Source organism: Ursus americanus, chromosome 30, assembly GCF_024610735.1.
Source record: "Ursus americanus isolate L20-20 chromosome 30, mUrsAme1.1.p, whole genome shotgun sequence".
In the NCBI taxonomy this organism is placed as follows: Eukaryota; Metazoa; Chordata; class Mammalia; order Carnivora; family Ursidae; genus Ursus; species Ursus americanus.
The window spans coordinates 29240319-29252606 of record NC_142156.1 but is presented as its reverse complement, the minus strand read 5'-3'; the positions used below and the strand labels follow the sequence as shown (position 1 = coordinate 29252606).

The 12288-nt window shown below is 47.0% G+C and overlaps 1 pseudogene; it reads left to right on the top strand.

Moving 5' to 3' along the window:
- Positions 1–11397: 11397 nt before the first annotated feature.
- LOC123803594 (large ribosomal subunit protein uL6 pseudogene) lies at positions 11398–12019 on the top strand (annotated as a pseudogene).
- The last annotated feature ends 269 nt before the right edge of the window (positions 12020–12288 follow it).

The window sequence follows — 12288 nt, the reverse complement described above, 5'->3', positions numbered from 1 at the left end:
CTCATAACACCCTGCAAGGCCACACACCTGCTACAGGTAGTCCAAGGCCGGGCCTGGGCCAGCCTCGCCGTGCTGCCCACACCCAGCACGGATGGGTCCGTCTTGCTCCCACGGGGCGGAGTACGGGAAGGGCCAATGAACCCTGGTCTCGGGTTTCTGGCCCTGGCTCCCAGCTGCCTGTTTCTCTGCTGCTCAGAAGCAGATGCCCCCCAGTGTCGCTGGAGGACAGCCCTTGGGGACTGGACCCTGGCACCGTGTTCCGCCTTCTGCACTCTGACTCTAGCACCAAACTCGCACGGTTTCCTCCACGGACAGGTTTTGAAGCGGCTAGGTCCAACGGAGTGGCTCAAGGAAATGAAGTATAGGTTTGAATTTCAAAGAAAAAAAAAAAAGAAGCTTGCATTTAAAATGCTGAGGCACATTTATGGGAATGGCTTACTCTTCAAACTGAAAGAAACCCGGAGTTATTTCCAAATTACTTTGAAGAGTGGTGAGCCTTCGAAACGTGTGCACGCGAAGTCTTCCAGGGCGTGCTAAAGGCAAGTCTTTGGGGTTTTCTGCTGGCTCTTCATTTCAAAGTCACCTGGTGTTTTTGGTCTTCGGTACCTTTTGTAACTTCCTCTGAATAAGAGGAAATATGGTTGCCATTTGTGTTTAATTTATTTAAACAAATCAAAGCACTGATCTCTACTTCCTGCCTGTGTAATGGTTGAGCCGCAGGCTTCAAAGGGCAGAGTAACTATGTTCTTGAGTGATTGGGCGTCTGTTGTATTATTTTATAAACAGTTCAAAGTTTCGTATTGTATAGAAGCAAGGGGTACAACATCGAGATATTATTTTCTGTGTGAGTAGCGGCAGAGAACTCTGGGTGACCTTTACATTTATCTTGCGCTAGTTCATAGATTAAATTTAGAGTTTGGTGGAATATATATTTATATAAAGACTCAGAGTTTATTTTTCCTGTTTTCTCTAACACTGCTTAACTTGTTCTCTGAAATGTTTATCGCAAATGGCAGGTTGTTGCAAAGAGCAGTGGAAAGAAAACTAAATACTTACTCATCGCTTGGTTTTCTTGCAGGTTCATTGGGTTTAGGAAACTCCACCTAGATGAGCAGCTTGTTTCAGGGGGGCCTTTCCCCAGACCCGAATTCCTAGGCCTGGGGGCCTGGGGGTTTCGGAATCCCTCGATCCGGGGGATGCACAGGGCAGATGGCCGTCACACAGGTTGTTAGGGCAAAGATGTTAGCATGCCTGCATGCCAAAGCAAGTTCATTTATTTAAAAACAAAACCCCAAACAATAGCTCCCAAGGCTCTGCTGGGGCCTCTCAGCCTCCCTGTCCAGCCCGTGCGACTATGCCCTCTGCCCTGGGCCATGACGGCCATTCGTGTATTTTGCTGCTGGTTGGCATGACGGGCCAGGCACAGAGGAAGATTTGTACGCACATGGCCACCACAGTGCTGCGTGGGCTCAAGCAAGAAGCCCTTCTCTCCTGCTGGGAGGAGCATGGGTGAGAGACTAGGGGTGGGGTCACTCGAGGCCAGCCAAACGCTAATCAGTGCCTGGGGTGCAGGGCACACACAGGTCATGCCCCTGGGCTGGCCGTGGATCAGAGGAGGGGCCCAGCATCACGGTCTGAGGGAGCCATAAAGGGGCCTCCCAGAAAGAGCCCCTGGATGTGCGGGCTCAGCTGAGTGTGTGTGTCACACGCCATTCAGGAGCACGGCTTGCACGGCATCTTTGGCGGGGGGCGGGGGGGGCTGCCATCTGAACTAACGTGAGCTGGAGAGAGGCCATGAGGACCCTGGGTGAAAGTAGCAAGCCCCACGCTCTGCTCAGGGACCTGAGGGGCTGGCGGTGTCCTGGTCCCAGGCAGGGGCAGGCCTGACAGGAAGCGGCTTGGCAGGCTGCGTCGGGTGCTGGGCACTCTAATCTTTTGCCTGTCTTCACTCGGAGGCTGTGAGCGCTCCAATTCCGTTTTCATTTCTTTGGAAGTGCTGATAAGATGGGAACAGAATAAATCAAACGCCAAGTTACATGTTTCCTGGCTTAGGAAGCAAAAAAACTAAGCATAACCTTGGAAATGCTCCCAGACAGTATTTGTTTAAAATTTTCCCCCCAAGTTGATTTTTCCTTCTTGTTTTTTATTGTGGCAAAATATACATAACATTAAATTGACCGTTTTCACCATTTCTAAGGGCACAACTCAGCATTAAGCACATTCACATTGCTGTGTGGCCATCCCACCAGCCACCTCAAGTTTTGCACACTCCCCAGCAAAAACGCTGCCCCCTTGCACATGAACTCCCTGATCCCATGCTTCTCTCCCACCCAGGTACCCAGGGGCTGCAGCTGAGCTGCCATCTCTGCAGGCATGCATGGGGTACAGGGTGGCCCCATGTCCTGGCCCCAAACTCCTCCTGGTGTGGGCTGGCCCTGGGTGGAGCTGAGAACAGCTGTCCCTGTCTTAAGGAAGGGGATCTGTCAGATGTCAGTCATCTTTTTCTTTTGTAAGATTTTATTTATTTATTTGAGAGAGAGACAGAGCACAAGCAGGGGGAGCAGCAGAAGGAGAGGGACCAGCAGACTCCCTGCTGAGTGGGGAGCCCAACACCAGACTCAATCCCAGGATCCCGAGATCATGACCTGAGCCGAAGTCAGAACCTTGATCGACTGAGCCACTCAGGTGCCCCGTTAGTCATCTTTATAGTGGTCCTAGCTGACCTGGATGGAGCGCCTGCGTCCCCAGGCACTGTCCTAAGCCCACTCCATGCAGTTCTTTGTCCTGCAGCTGCCTTCGGTCTCGTCCTTACCGAGCGGATGGAGCAGGAAGCCAGTTCCATTAACCCACACCCTTGACTGCGGGGTGAAGGAGAGGGAGAGGCTCTCTGAGGCCGGGCTGGGGTTTTATTTTATTCTGTGTTAGTCCCAATCCCCACAATGACCCACAGCGACCGTAGATATTTCATTGCCATTTTGCGTCTGAGAAAACAGGCACAGAGAAATTAAATCTGAGGGTGTTTCTTCCAGACCAGGAGAAGGGTCCGTGCCTGGTGATTCCCGCACAAGCTGGGGGCTGGCAGCTGCCACGCGGTCCCAGGTCACACTGCCCCTTGCTGCAGGTGTGTGTGGCTGGATGGCAGGAAGGGAGCGGAGGCCGGGGCTGTGGGCTGGCTGTGCAGAGGCCAGCGAGCCCTGTGCCATGGACGGTGCCCGAGTCTCTCTGGGCCTTTGTCCCTCTGTGTCCTTGGGGCTGGGATGCCACCTGCATCAAGGCCCAGGGTGTGTGCTCAGAGCAGCTTCCCCTCCGGGGAGAGTGACTGACCTGTGTCATTTCTGGGTTAACTTTCTAGTGCAAAGGTCCACTGCAGGCCTTCAGGGACATGAATCAGTACGTGTGTTTTGCGAACGGCTTCGGGAAAGGGAAAGAGTGATGCCGAAGATCTTGGGCGGGGTCGGAGCAGCTGACTCTCTGAGTGACTGAGTGACAACGTCAGCTCTGGGCGCAGGTCCAGGCCGCGGCGTGCGTGGGCTTTGACCCTCTGGCCCTGCTGTCTCTGTGTTTATCCACTTTGCTTCCTCTGCAGCTGATGTCATTGTGACTTCATATTTTGCCCTAGGCTGATCCCCGGGGAGAGGGGTGCTGAGGGCCACCTGCAGGACACCTGCCAGCTGAAGCCCCCCGCCCTGCCCCTCCACCCTCCCACCCTGCAGTGGCTCAGGAGCTCAAAATGGTCACCGCATTGTTAAACGGTTGGAAAAAATTAAAAGAAGATCTCACGACCCCGGCAAATTATATGGAATTGCAGCGTCAGTGTCCATGCTAGTGTCCACGACTGTCAATCAACACGATCACGCATTTGTTTAGGAATCGTCTGTGACGCTTTCTCACTCCAATTAGGGACTGTGTGGCCTGAAAGCCAAAAATATTTCCTCTCTGGCCTTTGCCAAAGTTTGCCAAGCCCAGGCACGGAGTCCTCCTTCCTGCGATGACAGAAATTCAGGTTGGTAGTAAGCATTTCACATGGTCAGCTCAAACTCTGGCTCTTAATGAAAGTGGAAAAAGTGGAAAGTGTGCGGAAGGTCAACCTGCATGATTCCCAGAGAGAGAGCCACGTCATGGGTGCTCCGACGGTCCCTACCTCTAGCTGCTTGGGGCCTGAGACCAATTAGGGGTCACCTGACCTCACTGAGAGGAGCGGGCTGTGCTGCAGGCCCCCGGCAGGCAGTGGCCAGAGCTCATGGGATGCTCTTCAAGGGAGACTTCCCCGTGTTGCCAGGGCAACTCCAAAAGAACGTCGTGGCCGACTTACCTGTGTGTGTGCGCGTTGCTTGTGTGTGACGACAGCCCTTCCGTGTGATGATTTCTCCGGGCCTTTCACAGCACTGTCTGCTCCTACGTTAGCAGTTCTAGATTTGCTGGGAAGCCACTTCTTGAGATGGCAGGAAGAGCTGAGGAACCACTGAGGGACTGGCCAGGCACTGAGCTAGGCAGCCCCTGGTGACTTGCACCTCGTCTGAAAGCGGGACTCCCGCAGAAGGGCCTGGGCCACATGGCATTTCAGCACCCCTCAAGGTTCACATAAAAATCGAGGATGAGGACAAGGTGGGCTTTACAAAGACTCTTTGCCCCCTCTCACTGTGCAGCTTTTTAAAAAATTGTGATAAAATACACATAACATAAAATTTCCCATCTTATCCATTTTCCCCCTTTGATAAATGTTTATTGAGTGCCTACTGAATACCAAGTAGAACGCCAGGTGTCAGAGATACAACAACAAAACAATCGTGACAGATTTCCCGGTCGACCATAAATTAATTAGCAAATGCTTACCCTTAAAGTTGGAGGGGAAGGTCCAGGGTAAATGTAATCGTTCAAGCTCAGAATGTCTGAAATCTCACATGTAAGAAAAAAGTCATGACTCAAGCTTCTTACTTCACAGGGAGACCAGGCTGGTTGTACAATTATCTCCTCAGTAGAAGAGTCTTCTTCGAAGTCAAGTTAGTAATGTATTAAAATGTATTATGTATTAAAAGTAATGTATTAAAGGGCACACTTGTACGGGATCCAGCCAGAAATGCAGTCAGACTCTCAAGCGTCACCGTCCCTCTTCCTGAACGCTATTCCGTTAAAATACTCTTTCTTCAGAAATGTTTCATACACTCTTTGCCGCATCTCTACGGGAACGAAGACCGTTCTCAGCAATCAGACTGTCGGAGGAGTTAAGATGGCGGAGGAGTAGGAGACCCCTTTTTCAGCCGGTCCTCCGAGTCGAGCTGGATAGGCCCCAGACCAGCCTAAACAACCACGGAACCAGCCTGAGACGCAGGAAGACGCATCTGGATCTCTACAAATGAACATCTCCAGCGCTGAGTATTGAGGTACGAAGCGGGGAGCCATGAAACTGTGCACAGATATCGGAAGATAAACGGAAGGGGGAGGGAGCCGCCGTGTTCGGGCGCCGGGAAGCGGTAGCCACTTGCACGGGGGAGCGGGCGGGGCTCGCGGACGGCACCCGCAAAACAGCAGACTGAGACCGTGAGCCGGGTGCGCGCGCCACCAGGCATCTCGCGGAACACCGGAATCCCGGTGCGCTCACTGGATCCAGAATGAGACCGGGAGATCCGGGAGCGCGCGCGGGGCGGCTGGCGGCATTAGAAACACAAAGGACAGAGACGCGCCGGCCCTGGAAGTGAGGGCTGGGACGCCGGGTGTGGGGCGCACATCCCGGGACGCTAGGGTTGAGCAGCACCAACAGTAACGGAGTTAAAGTGGCCAGAACATTAGTAGAGAACGGGCCGCAATCCCTCTGTTCTGAGACAGAGGCTGAAATTCGGCCGCTGCTGCTCTGACTCTCAGAAGAGGCACAGCAGACCGCCAGGGAAAGCCGCCAGAGAACAAAAGCCTGGAAATACCGGCTCAGGGAGTGCCCATCCCCATCCTCCCTCGCAGGGGACGCCGAGACTCTACCCAAACAGGGCTGCCTGAGTATCGGCGCGGCAGGCCCCTCCCCCAGAAGGCAGAAGGCAGGCTGAAAAATCAAGAAGCCCACAACCCGGGTGCCTGGGTGGCGCAGTCATTGAGCGCCTGTCTTCGGCTTAGGGCGTGATCCCGGCGTTCCGGAAAGGAGTCCCTCCTCGGGCTCCTCCGCTGGGAGCCTGCTTCTTCCTCTCCCACTCCCCTGCTTCTGTTCCCTCTCTCGCTGGTTGGCTGCCACATAAATAAATAAATAAAATCTTTAAAGAAGAAGCCCACATCCCTAAGATCCCTATAAAACAAGGGGCACGGCCTGGGACCCAGTCAATAATTTGGGCTCTGGAAACCCTGCAACCTCTCTTCATCAGAATGACAAGAAGGAGAAGCCCCCCCCAGCAAAGAAAAGACAGTGAGTCTGTGGCCTCTGCCACAGAAATAATGGATATGGATGTAACCAAATTATCAGAAATGGAATTCAGAGTAACGATGGTCAAAATGATGAGTAGAATTGAAAAAACTATTAACGAAAAGGTTACTGAGAATATAGAATCCCTAAGGACAGAAATGAGAGCGAATCTGACAGAAATTAAAAATTCTATGAGCCAAATGCAGGCAAAACTAGAGGCTCTGACGGCCAGGGTCGCAGAAGCAGAGGAACGGGTTAGTGAATTGGAGGATGGGTTAATAGAGGAAAAAATGAAAATAGAAGATGGTCTTAAAAAAATCCACGCCCACGAATGTAGGTTACGGGAGATTACTGACTCAATGAAACGATCCAATGTTAGAATCATCGGCATCCCCGAGGGGGTGGAGAAAAACAGAGGTCTAGAAGAGATATTTGAACAAATTGTAGCTGAAAACTTCCCTAATCTAGCAAGGGAAACAAACATTCGTGTCCAAGAGGCAGAGAGGACCCCTCCCAAGCTCAACCATGACAAACCTACGCCACGTCACGTCATAGTGCAATTCGCAAATAATAGATGCAAGGATACAGTATTGAAAGCGGCCAGGGCAAAGAAATTTCTCACGTACCAAGGCAAAAGCATCAGAATTACGTCAGACCTGTCTACACAGACCTGGAATGAGAGAAAGGGTTGGGGGAGCATATTTAAAGCTCTTTCAGAGAAAAACATGCAGCCAAGGATCCTTTATCCAGCAAGGCTGTCATTCAGAATTGATGGAGAAATAAAGACATTTCAGAATCGCCAGTCACTAACCAATTTTGTAACCACGAAACCAGCCCTACAGGAGATATTACGGGGGGTTCTATAAAAGTAAAAAGGCCCCAAGAATGATACAGAACAGAAAGTCACAGCCAATACAAACTAAGACTTTACTGGCAACATGGCAACATTAAAATCATATCTCTCAGTAATCAGTCTTAATGTAAATGGTTTGAACCATCGCATAAAACGCCACAGGGTTGCAGATTGGATAAAAAGAAATGACCCATCCATTTGCTGTCTACAAGAGACTCATTTCAAACCCAAAGATGCATTCAGACTGAGAGTAAGGGGATGGAGTACCATCTTTCACGCAAATGGACCTCAAAAGAAAGCTGGGGTAGCAATTCTCATATCAGATAAATTGGATTTTAAACTACAGACTATAGTTAGAGATGCAGAAGGGCACTATATTATTCTTAAGGGAAGTATTCAACAAGTGGATATGACAATTATAAATATATATGCCCCCAACAGGGGAGCAGCAAGATACACAAGCCAACTCTTAACCAGAATAAAGAGACATATAAATAAAAATACATTAATAGTAGGGGACCTCAACACTCCACTATCAGAAATAGACAGAACACCCTGGCAAAAACTAAGCAAAGAATCAAAGGCTTTGAATGCCATACTCGACGAGTTGGACCTCATAGATATATATAGAACACTACACCCCAGAACCAAAGAATACTCATTCTATTCTAATGCCCATGGAACATTCTCAAGAATAGACCATGTTCTGGGACACAAAACAGGTCTCAACCGATACCAAAAGATTGAAATTATCCCCTGCATATTCTCAGACCACAACGCTCTGAAATTGGAACTCAACCACAAGGAAAAATTTGGAAGAAACTCAAACACTTGGAGACTAAGAACCATCCTGCTCAGGAATGACTCGATAAACCAGGAAATCAAAAATCAAATTAAACAATTTATGGAGACCAATGAGAATGAAAATACAACAGTCCAAAACCTATGGGATACTGCAAAGGCAGTCCTAAGGGGGAAATACATAGCCATCCAAGCCTCACTCAAAAGAATAGAAAAATCTAAAATGCAGTTTTTATATTCTCACCTCAAGAAGCTGGAACAGCAACAGAGGGACAGGCCTAATCCACGCACGAGGAAGCAGTTGACCAAAATTAGAGCTGAAATCAATCAAGCAGAAACCAGAAGTACAGTAGAGCAGATCAACAGGACTAGAAGCTGGTTCTTGGAGAGAATCAATAAAATTGACAGACCACTGGCAAGACTTATCCAAAAGAAAAGAGAAAGGACCCAGATTATTAAAATTATGAATGAAAAAGGAGAGGTCACGACGAGCACCATTGAAATTGGAAGGATTATTAGAAATTTTTATCAACAGCTATATGCCAATAAACTAAGCAATCTGGAAGAGATGGAATCCTTCCTGGAAACCTATAAACTACCAAGATTGAAACCGGAAGAAATTGATTCCTTAAACAGGCCAATTAATTATGAAGAAATTGAGTCAGTGATAAACAACCTTCCAAATAACAAAACTCCAGGCCCGGACGGTTTTCCTGGGGAATTCTACCAAACATTCAAAGAAGAAATAATACCTATTCTCCTAAAGCTATTTCAAAAAATAGAAACAGAAGGAAAGCTACCAAACTCATTCTATTACCTTGATCCCCAAACCAGGCAAAGACCCCATCAAAAAGGAGAATTACAGACCGATTTCCCAAATGAATATGGACGCCAAAATTCTCAACAAGATACTTGCTAATAGAATCCAACAGTACATTAAAAGGATTATCCATCACGATCAAGTGGGATTCATACCTGGGATGCAAGCGTGGTTCAATATTTGCAAATCAATCAGCGTGATACATCATATCAACAAGAAAAGACTCAGGAACCATATGATCCTCTCAACCGATGCCGAAAAAGCATTTGACAAAATACAGCATCCTTTCCTGATTAAAACCCTTCAGAGTGTAGGAATAGAAGGTACATTTCTCAATATCATAAAAGCCATCTATGAAAAGCCTACTGCAAATATTATTCTCAATGGGGAAAAGCTGGAAGCCTTTCCCTTAAGATCAGGAACTCGACAAGGATGCCCACTCTCGCCACTATTATTCAACATAGTACTAGAAGTCCTTGCAACAGCAATCAGACGACAAAAAGGGATCAAAGGTATTCAAATTGGCAAAGAAGAAGTCAAAATGTCTCTCTTTGCAGATGACATGATACTCTATATGGAAAACCCAAAAGAAGCCACTCCCAAACTATTAGAAGTTATAGAGCAATTCAGTAACGTGGCAGGATACAAAATAAATGCTCAGAAATCAGTTGCATTTCTATACACGAATAACGAGACCGAAGAAAGAGAAATTAGGGAATCCATCCCATTTACAATAGCACCAAAAACCATACGTTACCTTGGAATTAACTTAACCAGAGACGTAAAGGACCTATATTCTAGAAACTATAAATCACTCTTGAAAGACATTGAGGAAGACATAAAAAGATGGAAAGATATTCCATGCTCATGGATCGGAAGAATTAACATAGTTAAAATGTCCATGCTACCCAGAGCAATCTACACTTTCAATGCTATCCCGATCAAAATACCAAGGACATTTTTCAAAGAACTGGAACAAACAGTCTTAAATTTGTATGGAAACAGAAAAGGCCCCGAATCTCCAAGGAACTGTTGAAAAGGAAAAACAAAGCTGGGGGCATCACAATGCCGGATTTCGAGCTGTACTACAAAGCTGTGATCACAAAGACAGCATGGTACTGGCACAAAAACAGACACATAGACCAATGGAACAGAATAGAGAGCCCAGAAATGGACCCTCGGCTCTTTGGGCAAATAATATTTGATAAAGCAGGAAAAAACATCCGGTGGGAAAAAGACAGTCTCTTCAATAAATGGTGCTGGGAAAATTGGACAGCTACATGCAAGAGAATGAAACTTGACCACTATCTCACACCATACACAAAAATAAACTCCAAATGGATGAAAGACCTCGATGTGAGACAGGAATCCATCAAAATCCTAGAGGAGAACATAGGCAACAACCTCTACGACATCGGCCAAAGCAACCTTTTTCATGATACATCCCCAAAGGCAAGAGAAACAAAAGATAAAATGAATTTATGGGACTTCATCAAGATTAAAAGTTTCTGCACATCCAAGGAAACAGTCAGAAAAACTAAGAGGCAGCCCACGGAATGGGAGAATATATTTGCAAATGACACTACAGATAAAGGACTGGTATCCAAGATCTACAAAGAACTTCTCAAACTCAATACACGAGAAACAAATAAACAAATCAAAAAATGGGCAGAAGATATGAACAGACACTTTTCCAATGAAGACATACAAATGGCTAACAGACACATGAAAAAATGTTCAAAATCATTAGCCATCAAGGAAATTCAAATCAAAACACACTGAGATACCACCTTACGCCAGTTAGAATGGCAAAAATAGACAAGGCAAGAAACAACAATTGTTGGAGAGGATGTGGAGAAAGGGGATCCCTCCTACATTGTTGGTGGGAATGCAAGTTGGTACAGCCACTCTGGAAAACAGTGTGGAGGTCCCTTAAAAAGTTAAAAATTGAGCTACCCTATGATCCAGCCATTGCACTACTGGGTATTTACCCCAAAGATACAGACGTAGTGAAGAGAAGGGCCATATGCACCCCAATGTTCATAGCAGCAATGTCCACAATAGCTAAATTGTGGAAGGAGCCGAGATGCCCTTCAACAGATGACTGGATTAAGAAGTTGTGGTCCATATATACAATGGAATATTACTCAGCTATCAGAAAGAACGAGTTCTCAACATTTGCTACAACATGGACAGCACTGGAGGAGATAATGCTAAGTGAAATAAGTCAAGCAGAGAAAGACAACTATCATATGATTTCTCTCATCTATGGAACATAAGAACTAGGATGATCGGTAGGGGAAGAAAGGGATAAAGAAAGGGGGGGTAATCAGAAGGGGGAATGAAACATGAGAGACTATGGACTATGAGAAACAAACTGAGGACTTCAGAGGGGAGGGGGGTGGGGGAATGGGATAGACCGGTGATGGGTAGTAAGGAGGGCCCGTATTGCATGGTGCACTGGGTGTTATACACAACTAATGAATCATCAAGCCTTACATCGGAAACCGGGGATGTACTGTATGGTGACTAACATAATATAATAAAAAATCATTTAAAAAAAAAAAAAGCAATCAGACTGTCGACATTCCAGAAAATGTCGGAATCATTCTGAAGGGACACGCTGTTATTTTCAAGGGCCCCGGAGGAACCCTGTGAAGGGACTTTAATCACATCAATGTAGAACTCAGTCTCCTTGGAACAATGTAGAACTCAGTCTCCTTGGAAAGAAAAAGAAAGAGGCTCCGAGCTGACAAATGGTGGAGAGCTAGAACAGACCCGGCTACCGTTCGCACCGTCTGTCCGTGGTCATGTCCAGACCACAGTTGAGGGCGTTCCCCTGGGCTTCCGTCACAAGACGAGCTCTGTGTATGCTCAGTTCCCCATCAGTGTTGTTATTCTGGAGAATGGTTCTCTTGTTGAAATCTGAAATTTCTTGGGTGAAAAATATATCGGCAGGGGTTCAAATGAAGCCAGGTGTTGCTTGTCTGTATCTCAAGTCCAGAAAGTGGAGTTAATTCTTGAAGGAAATGACATAGAACTTGTATCAAACTCAGCTGCTTTGATTTAGCAAGCCACAACCACTAAAAACAAGGATTTCGGAAAATTTGGGGATGGTGTCTATGTTTCTGAAAAAGGAACAGTTCAGCAGGCTGAGGAATAAGATCTAAGCTGTCCAGCTACAGAAACAGCAAGATGCCGGTTGGTTTTTCAGACTTATTTTCGATATTCTAAAGATTCAATAAAAGCTGTACTGATTAGGAGTTTTTTCTTTCTTTCTTTTTTTTTTTTAAAGATTTTATTTATTTATTCGACAGAGATAGAGACAGCCAGCGAGAGAGGGAACACAAGCAGGGGGAGTGGGAGAGGAAGAAGCAGGCTCATAGCGGAAGAGCCTGATGTGGGGCTCGATCCCATAACGCCGGGATCACG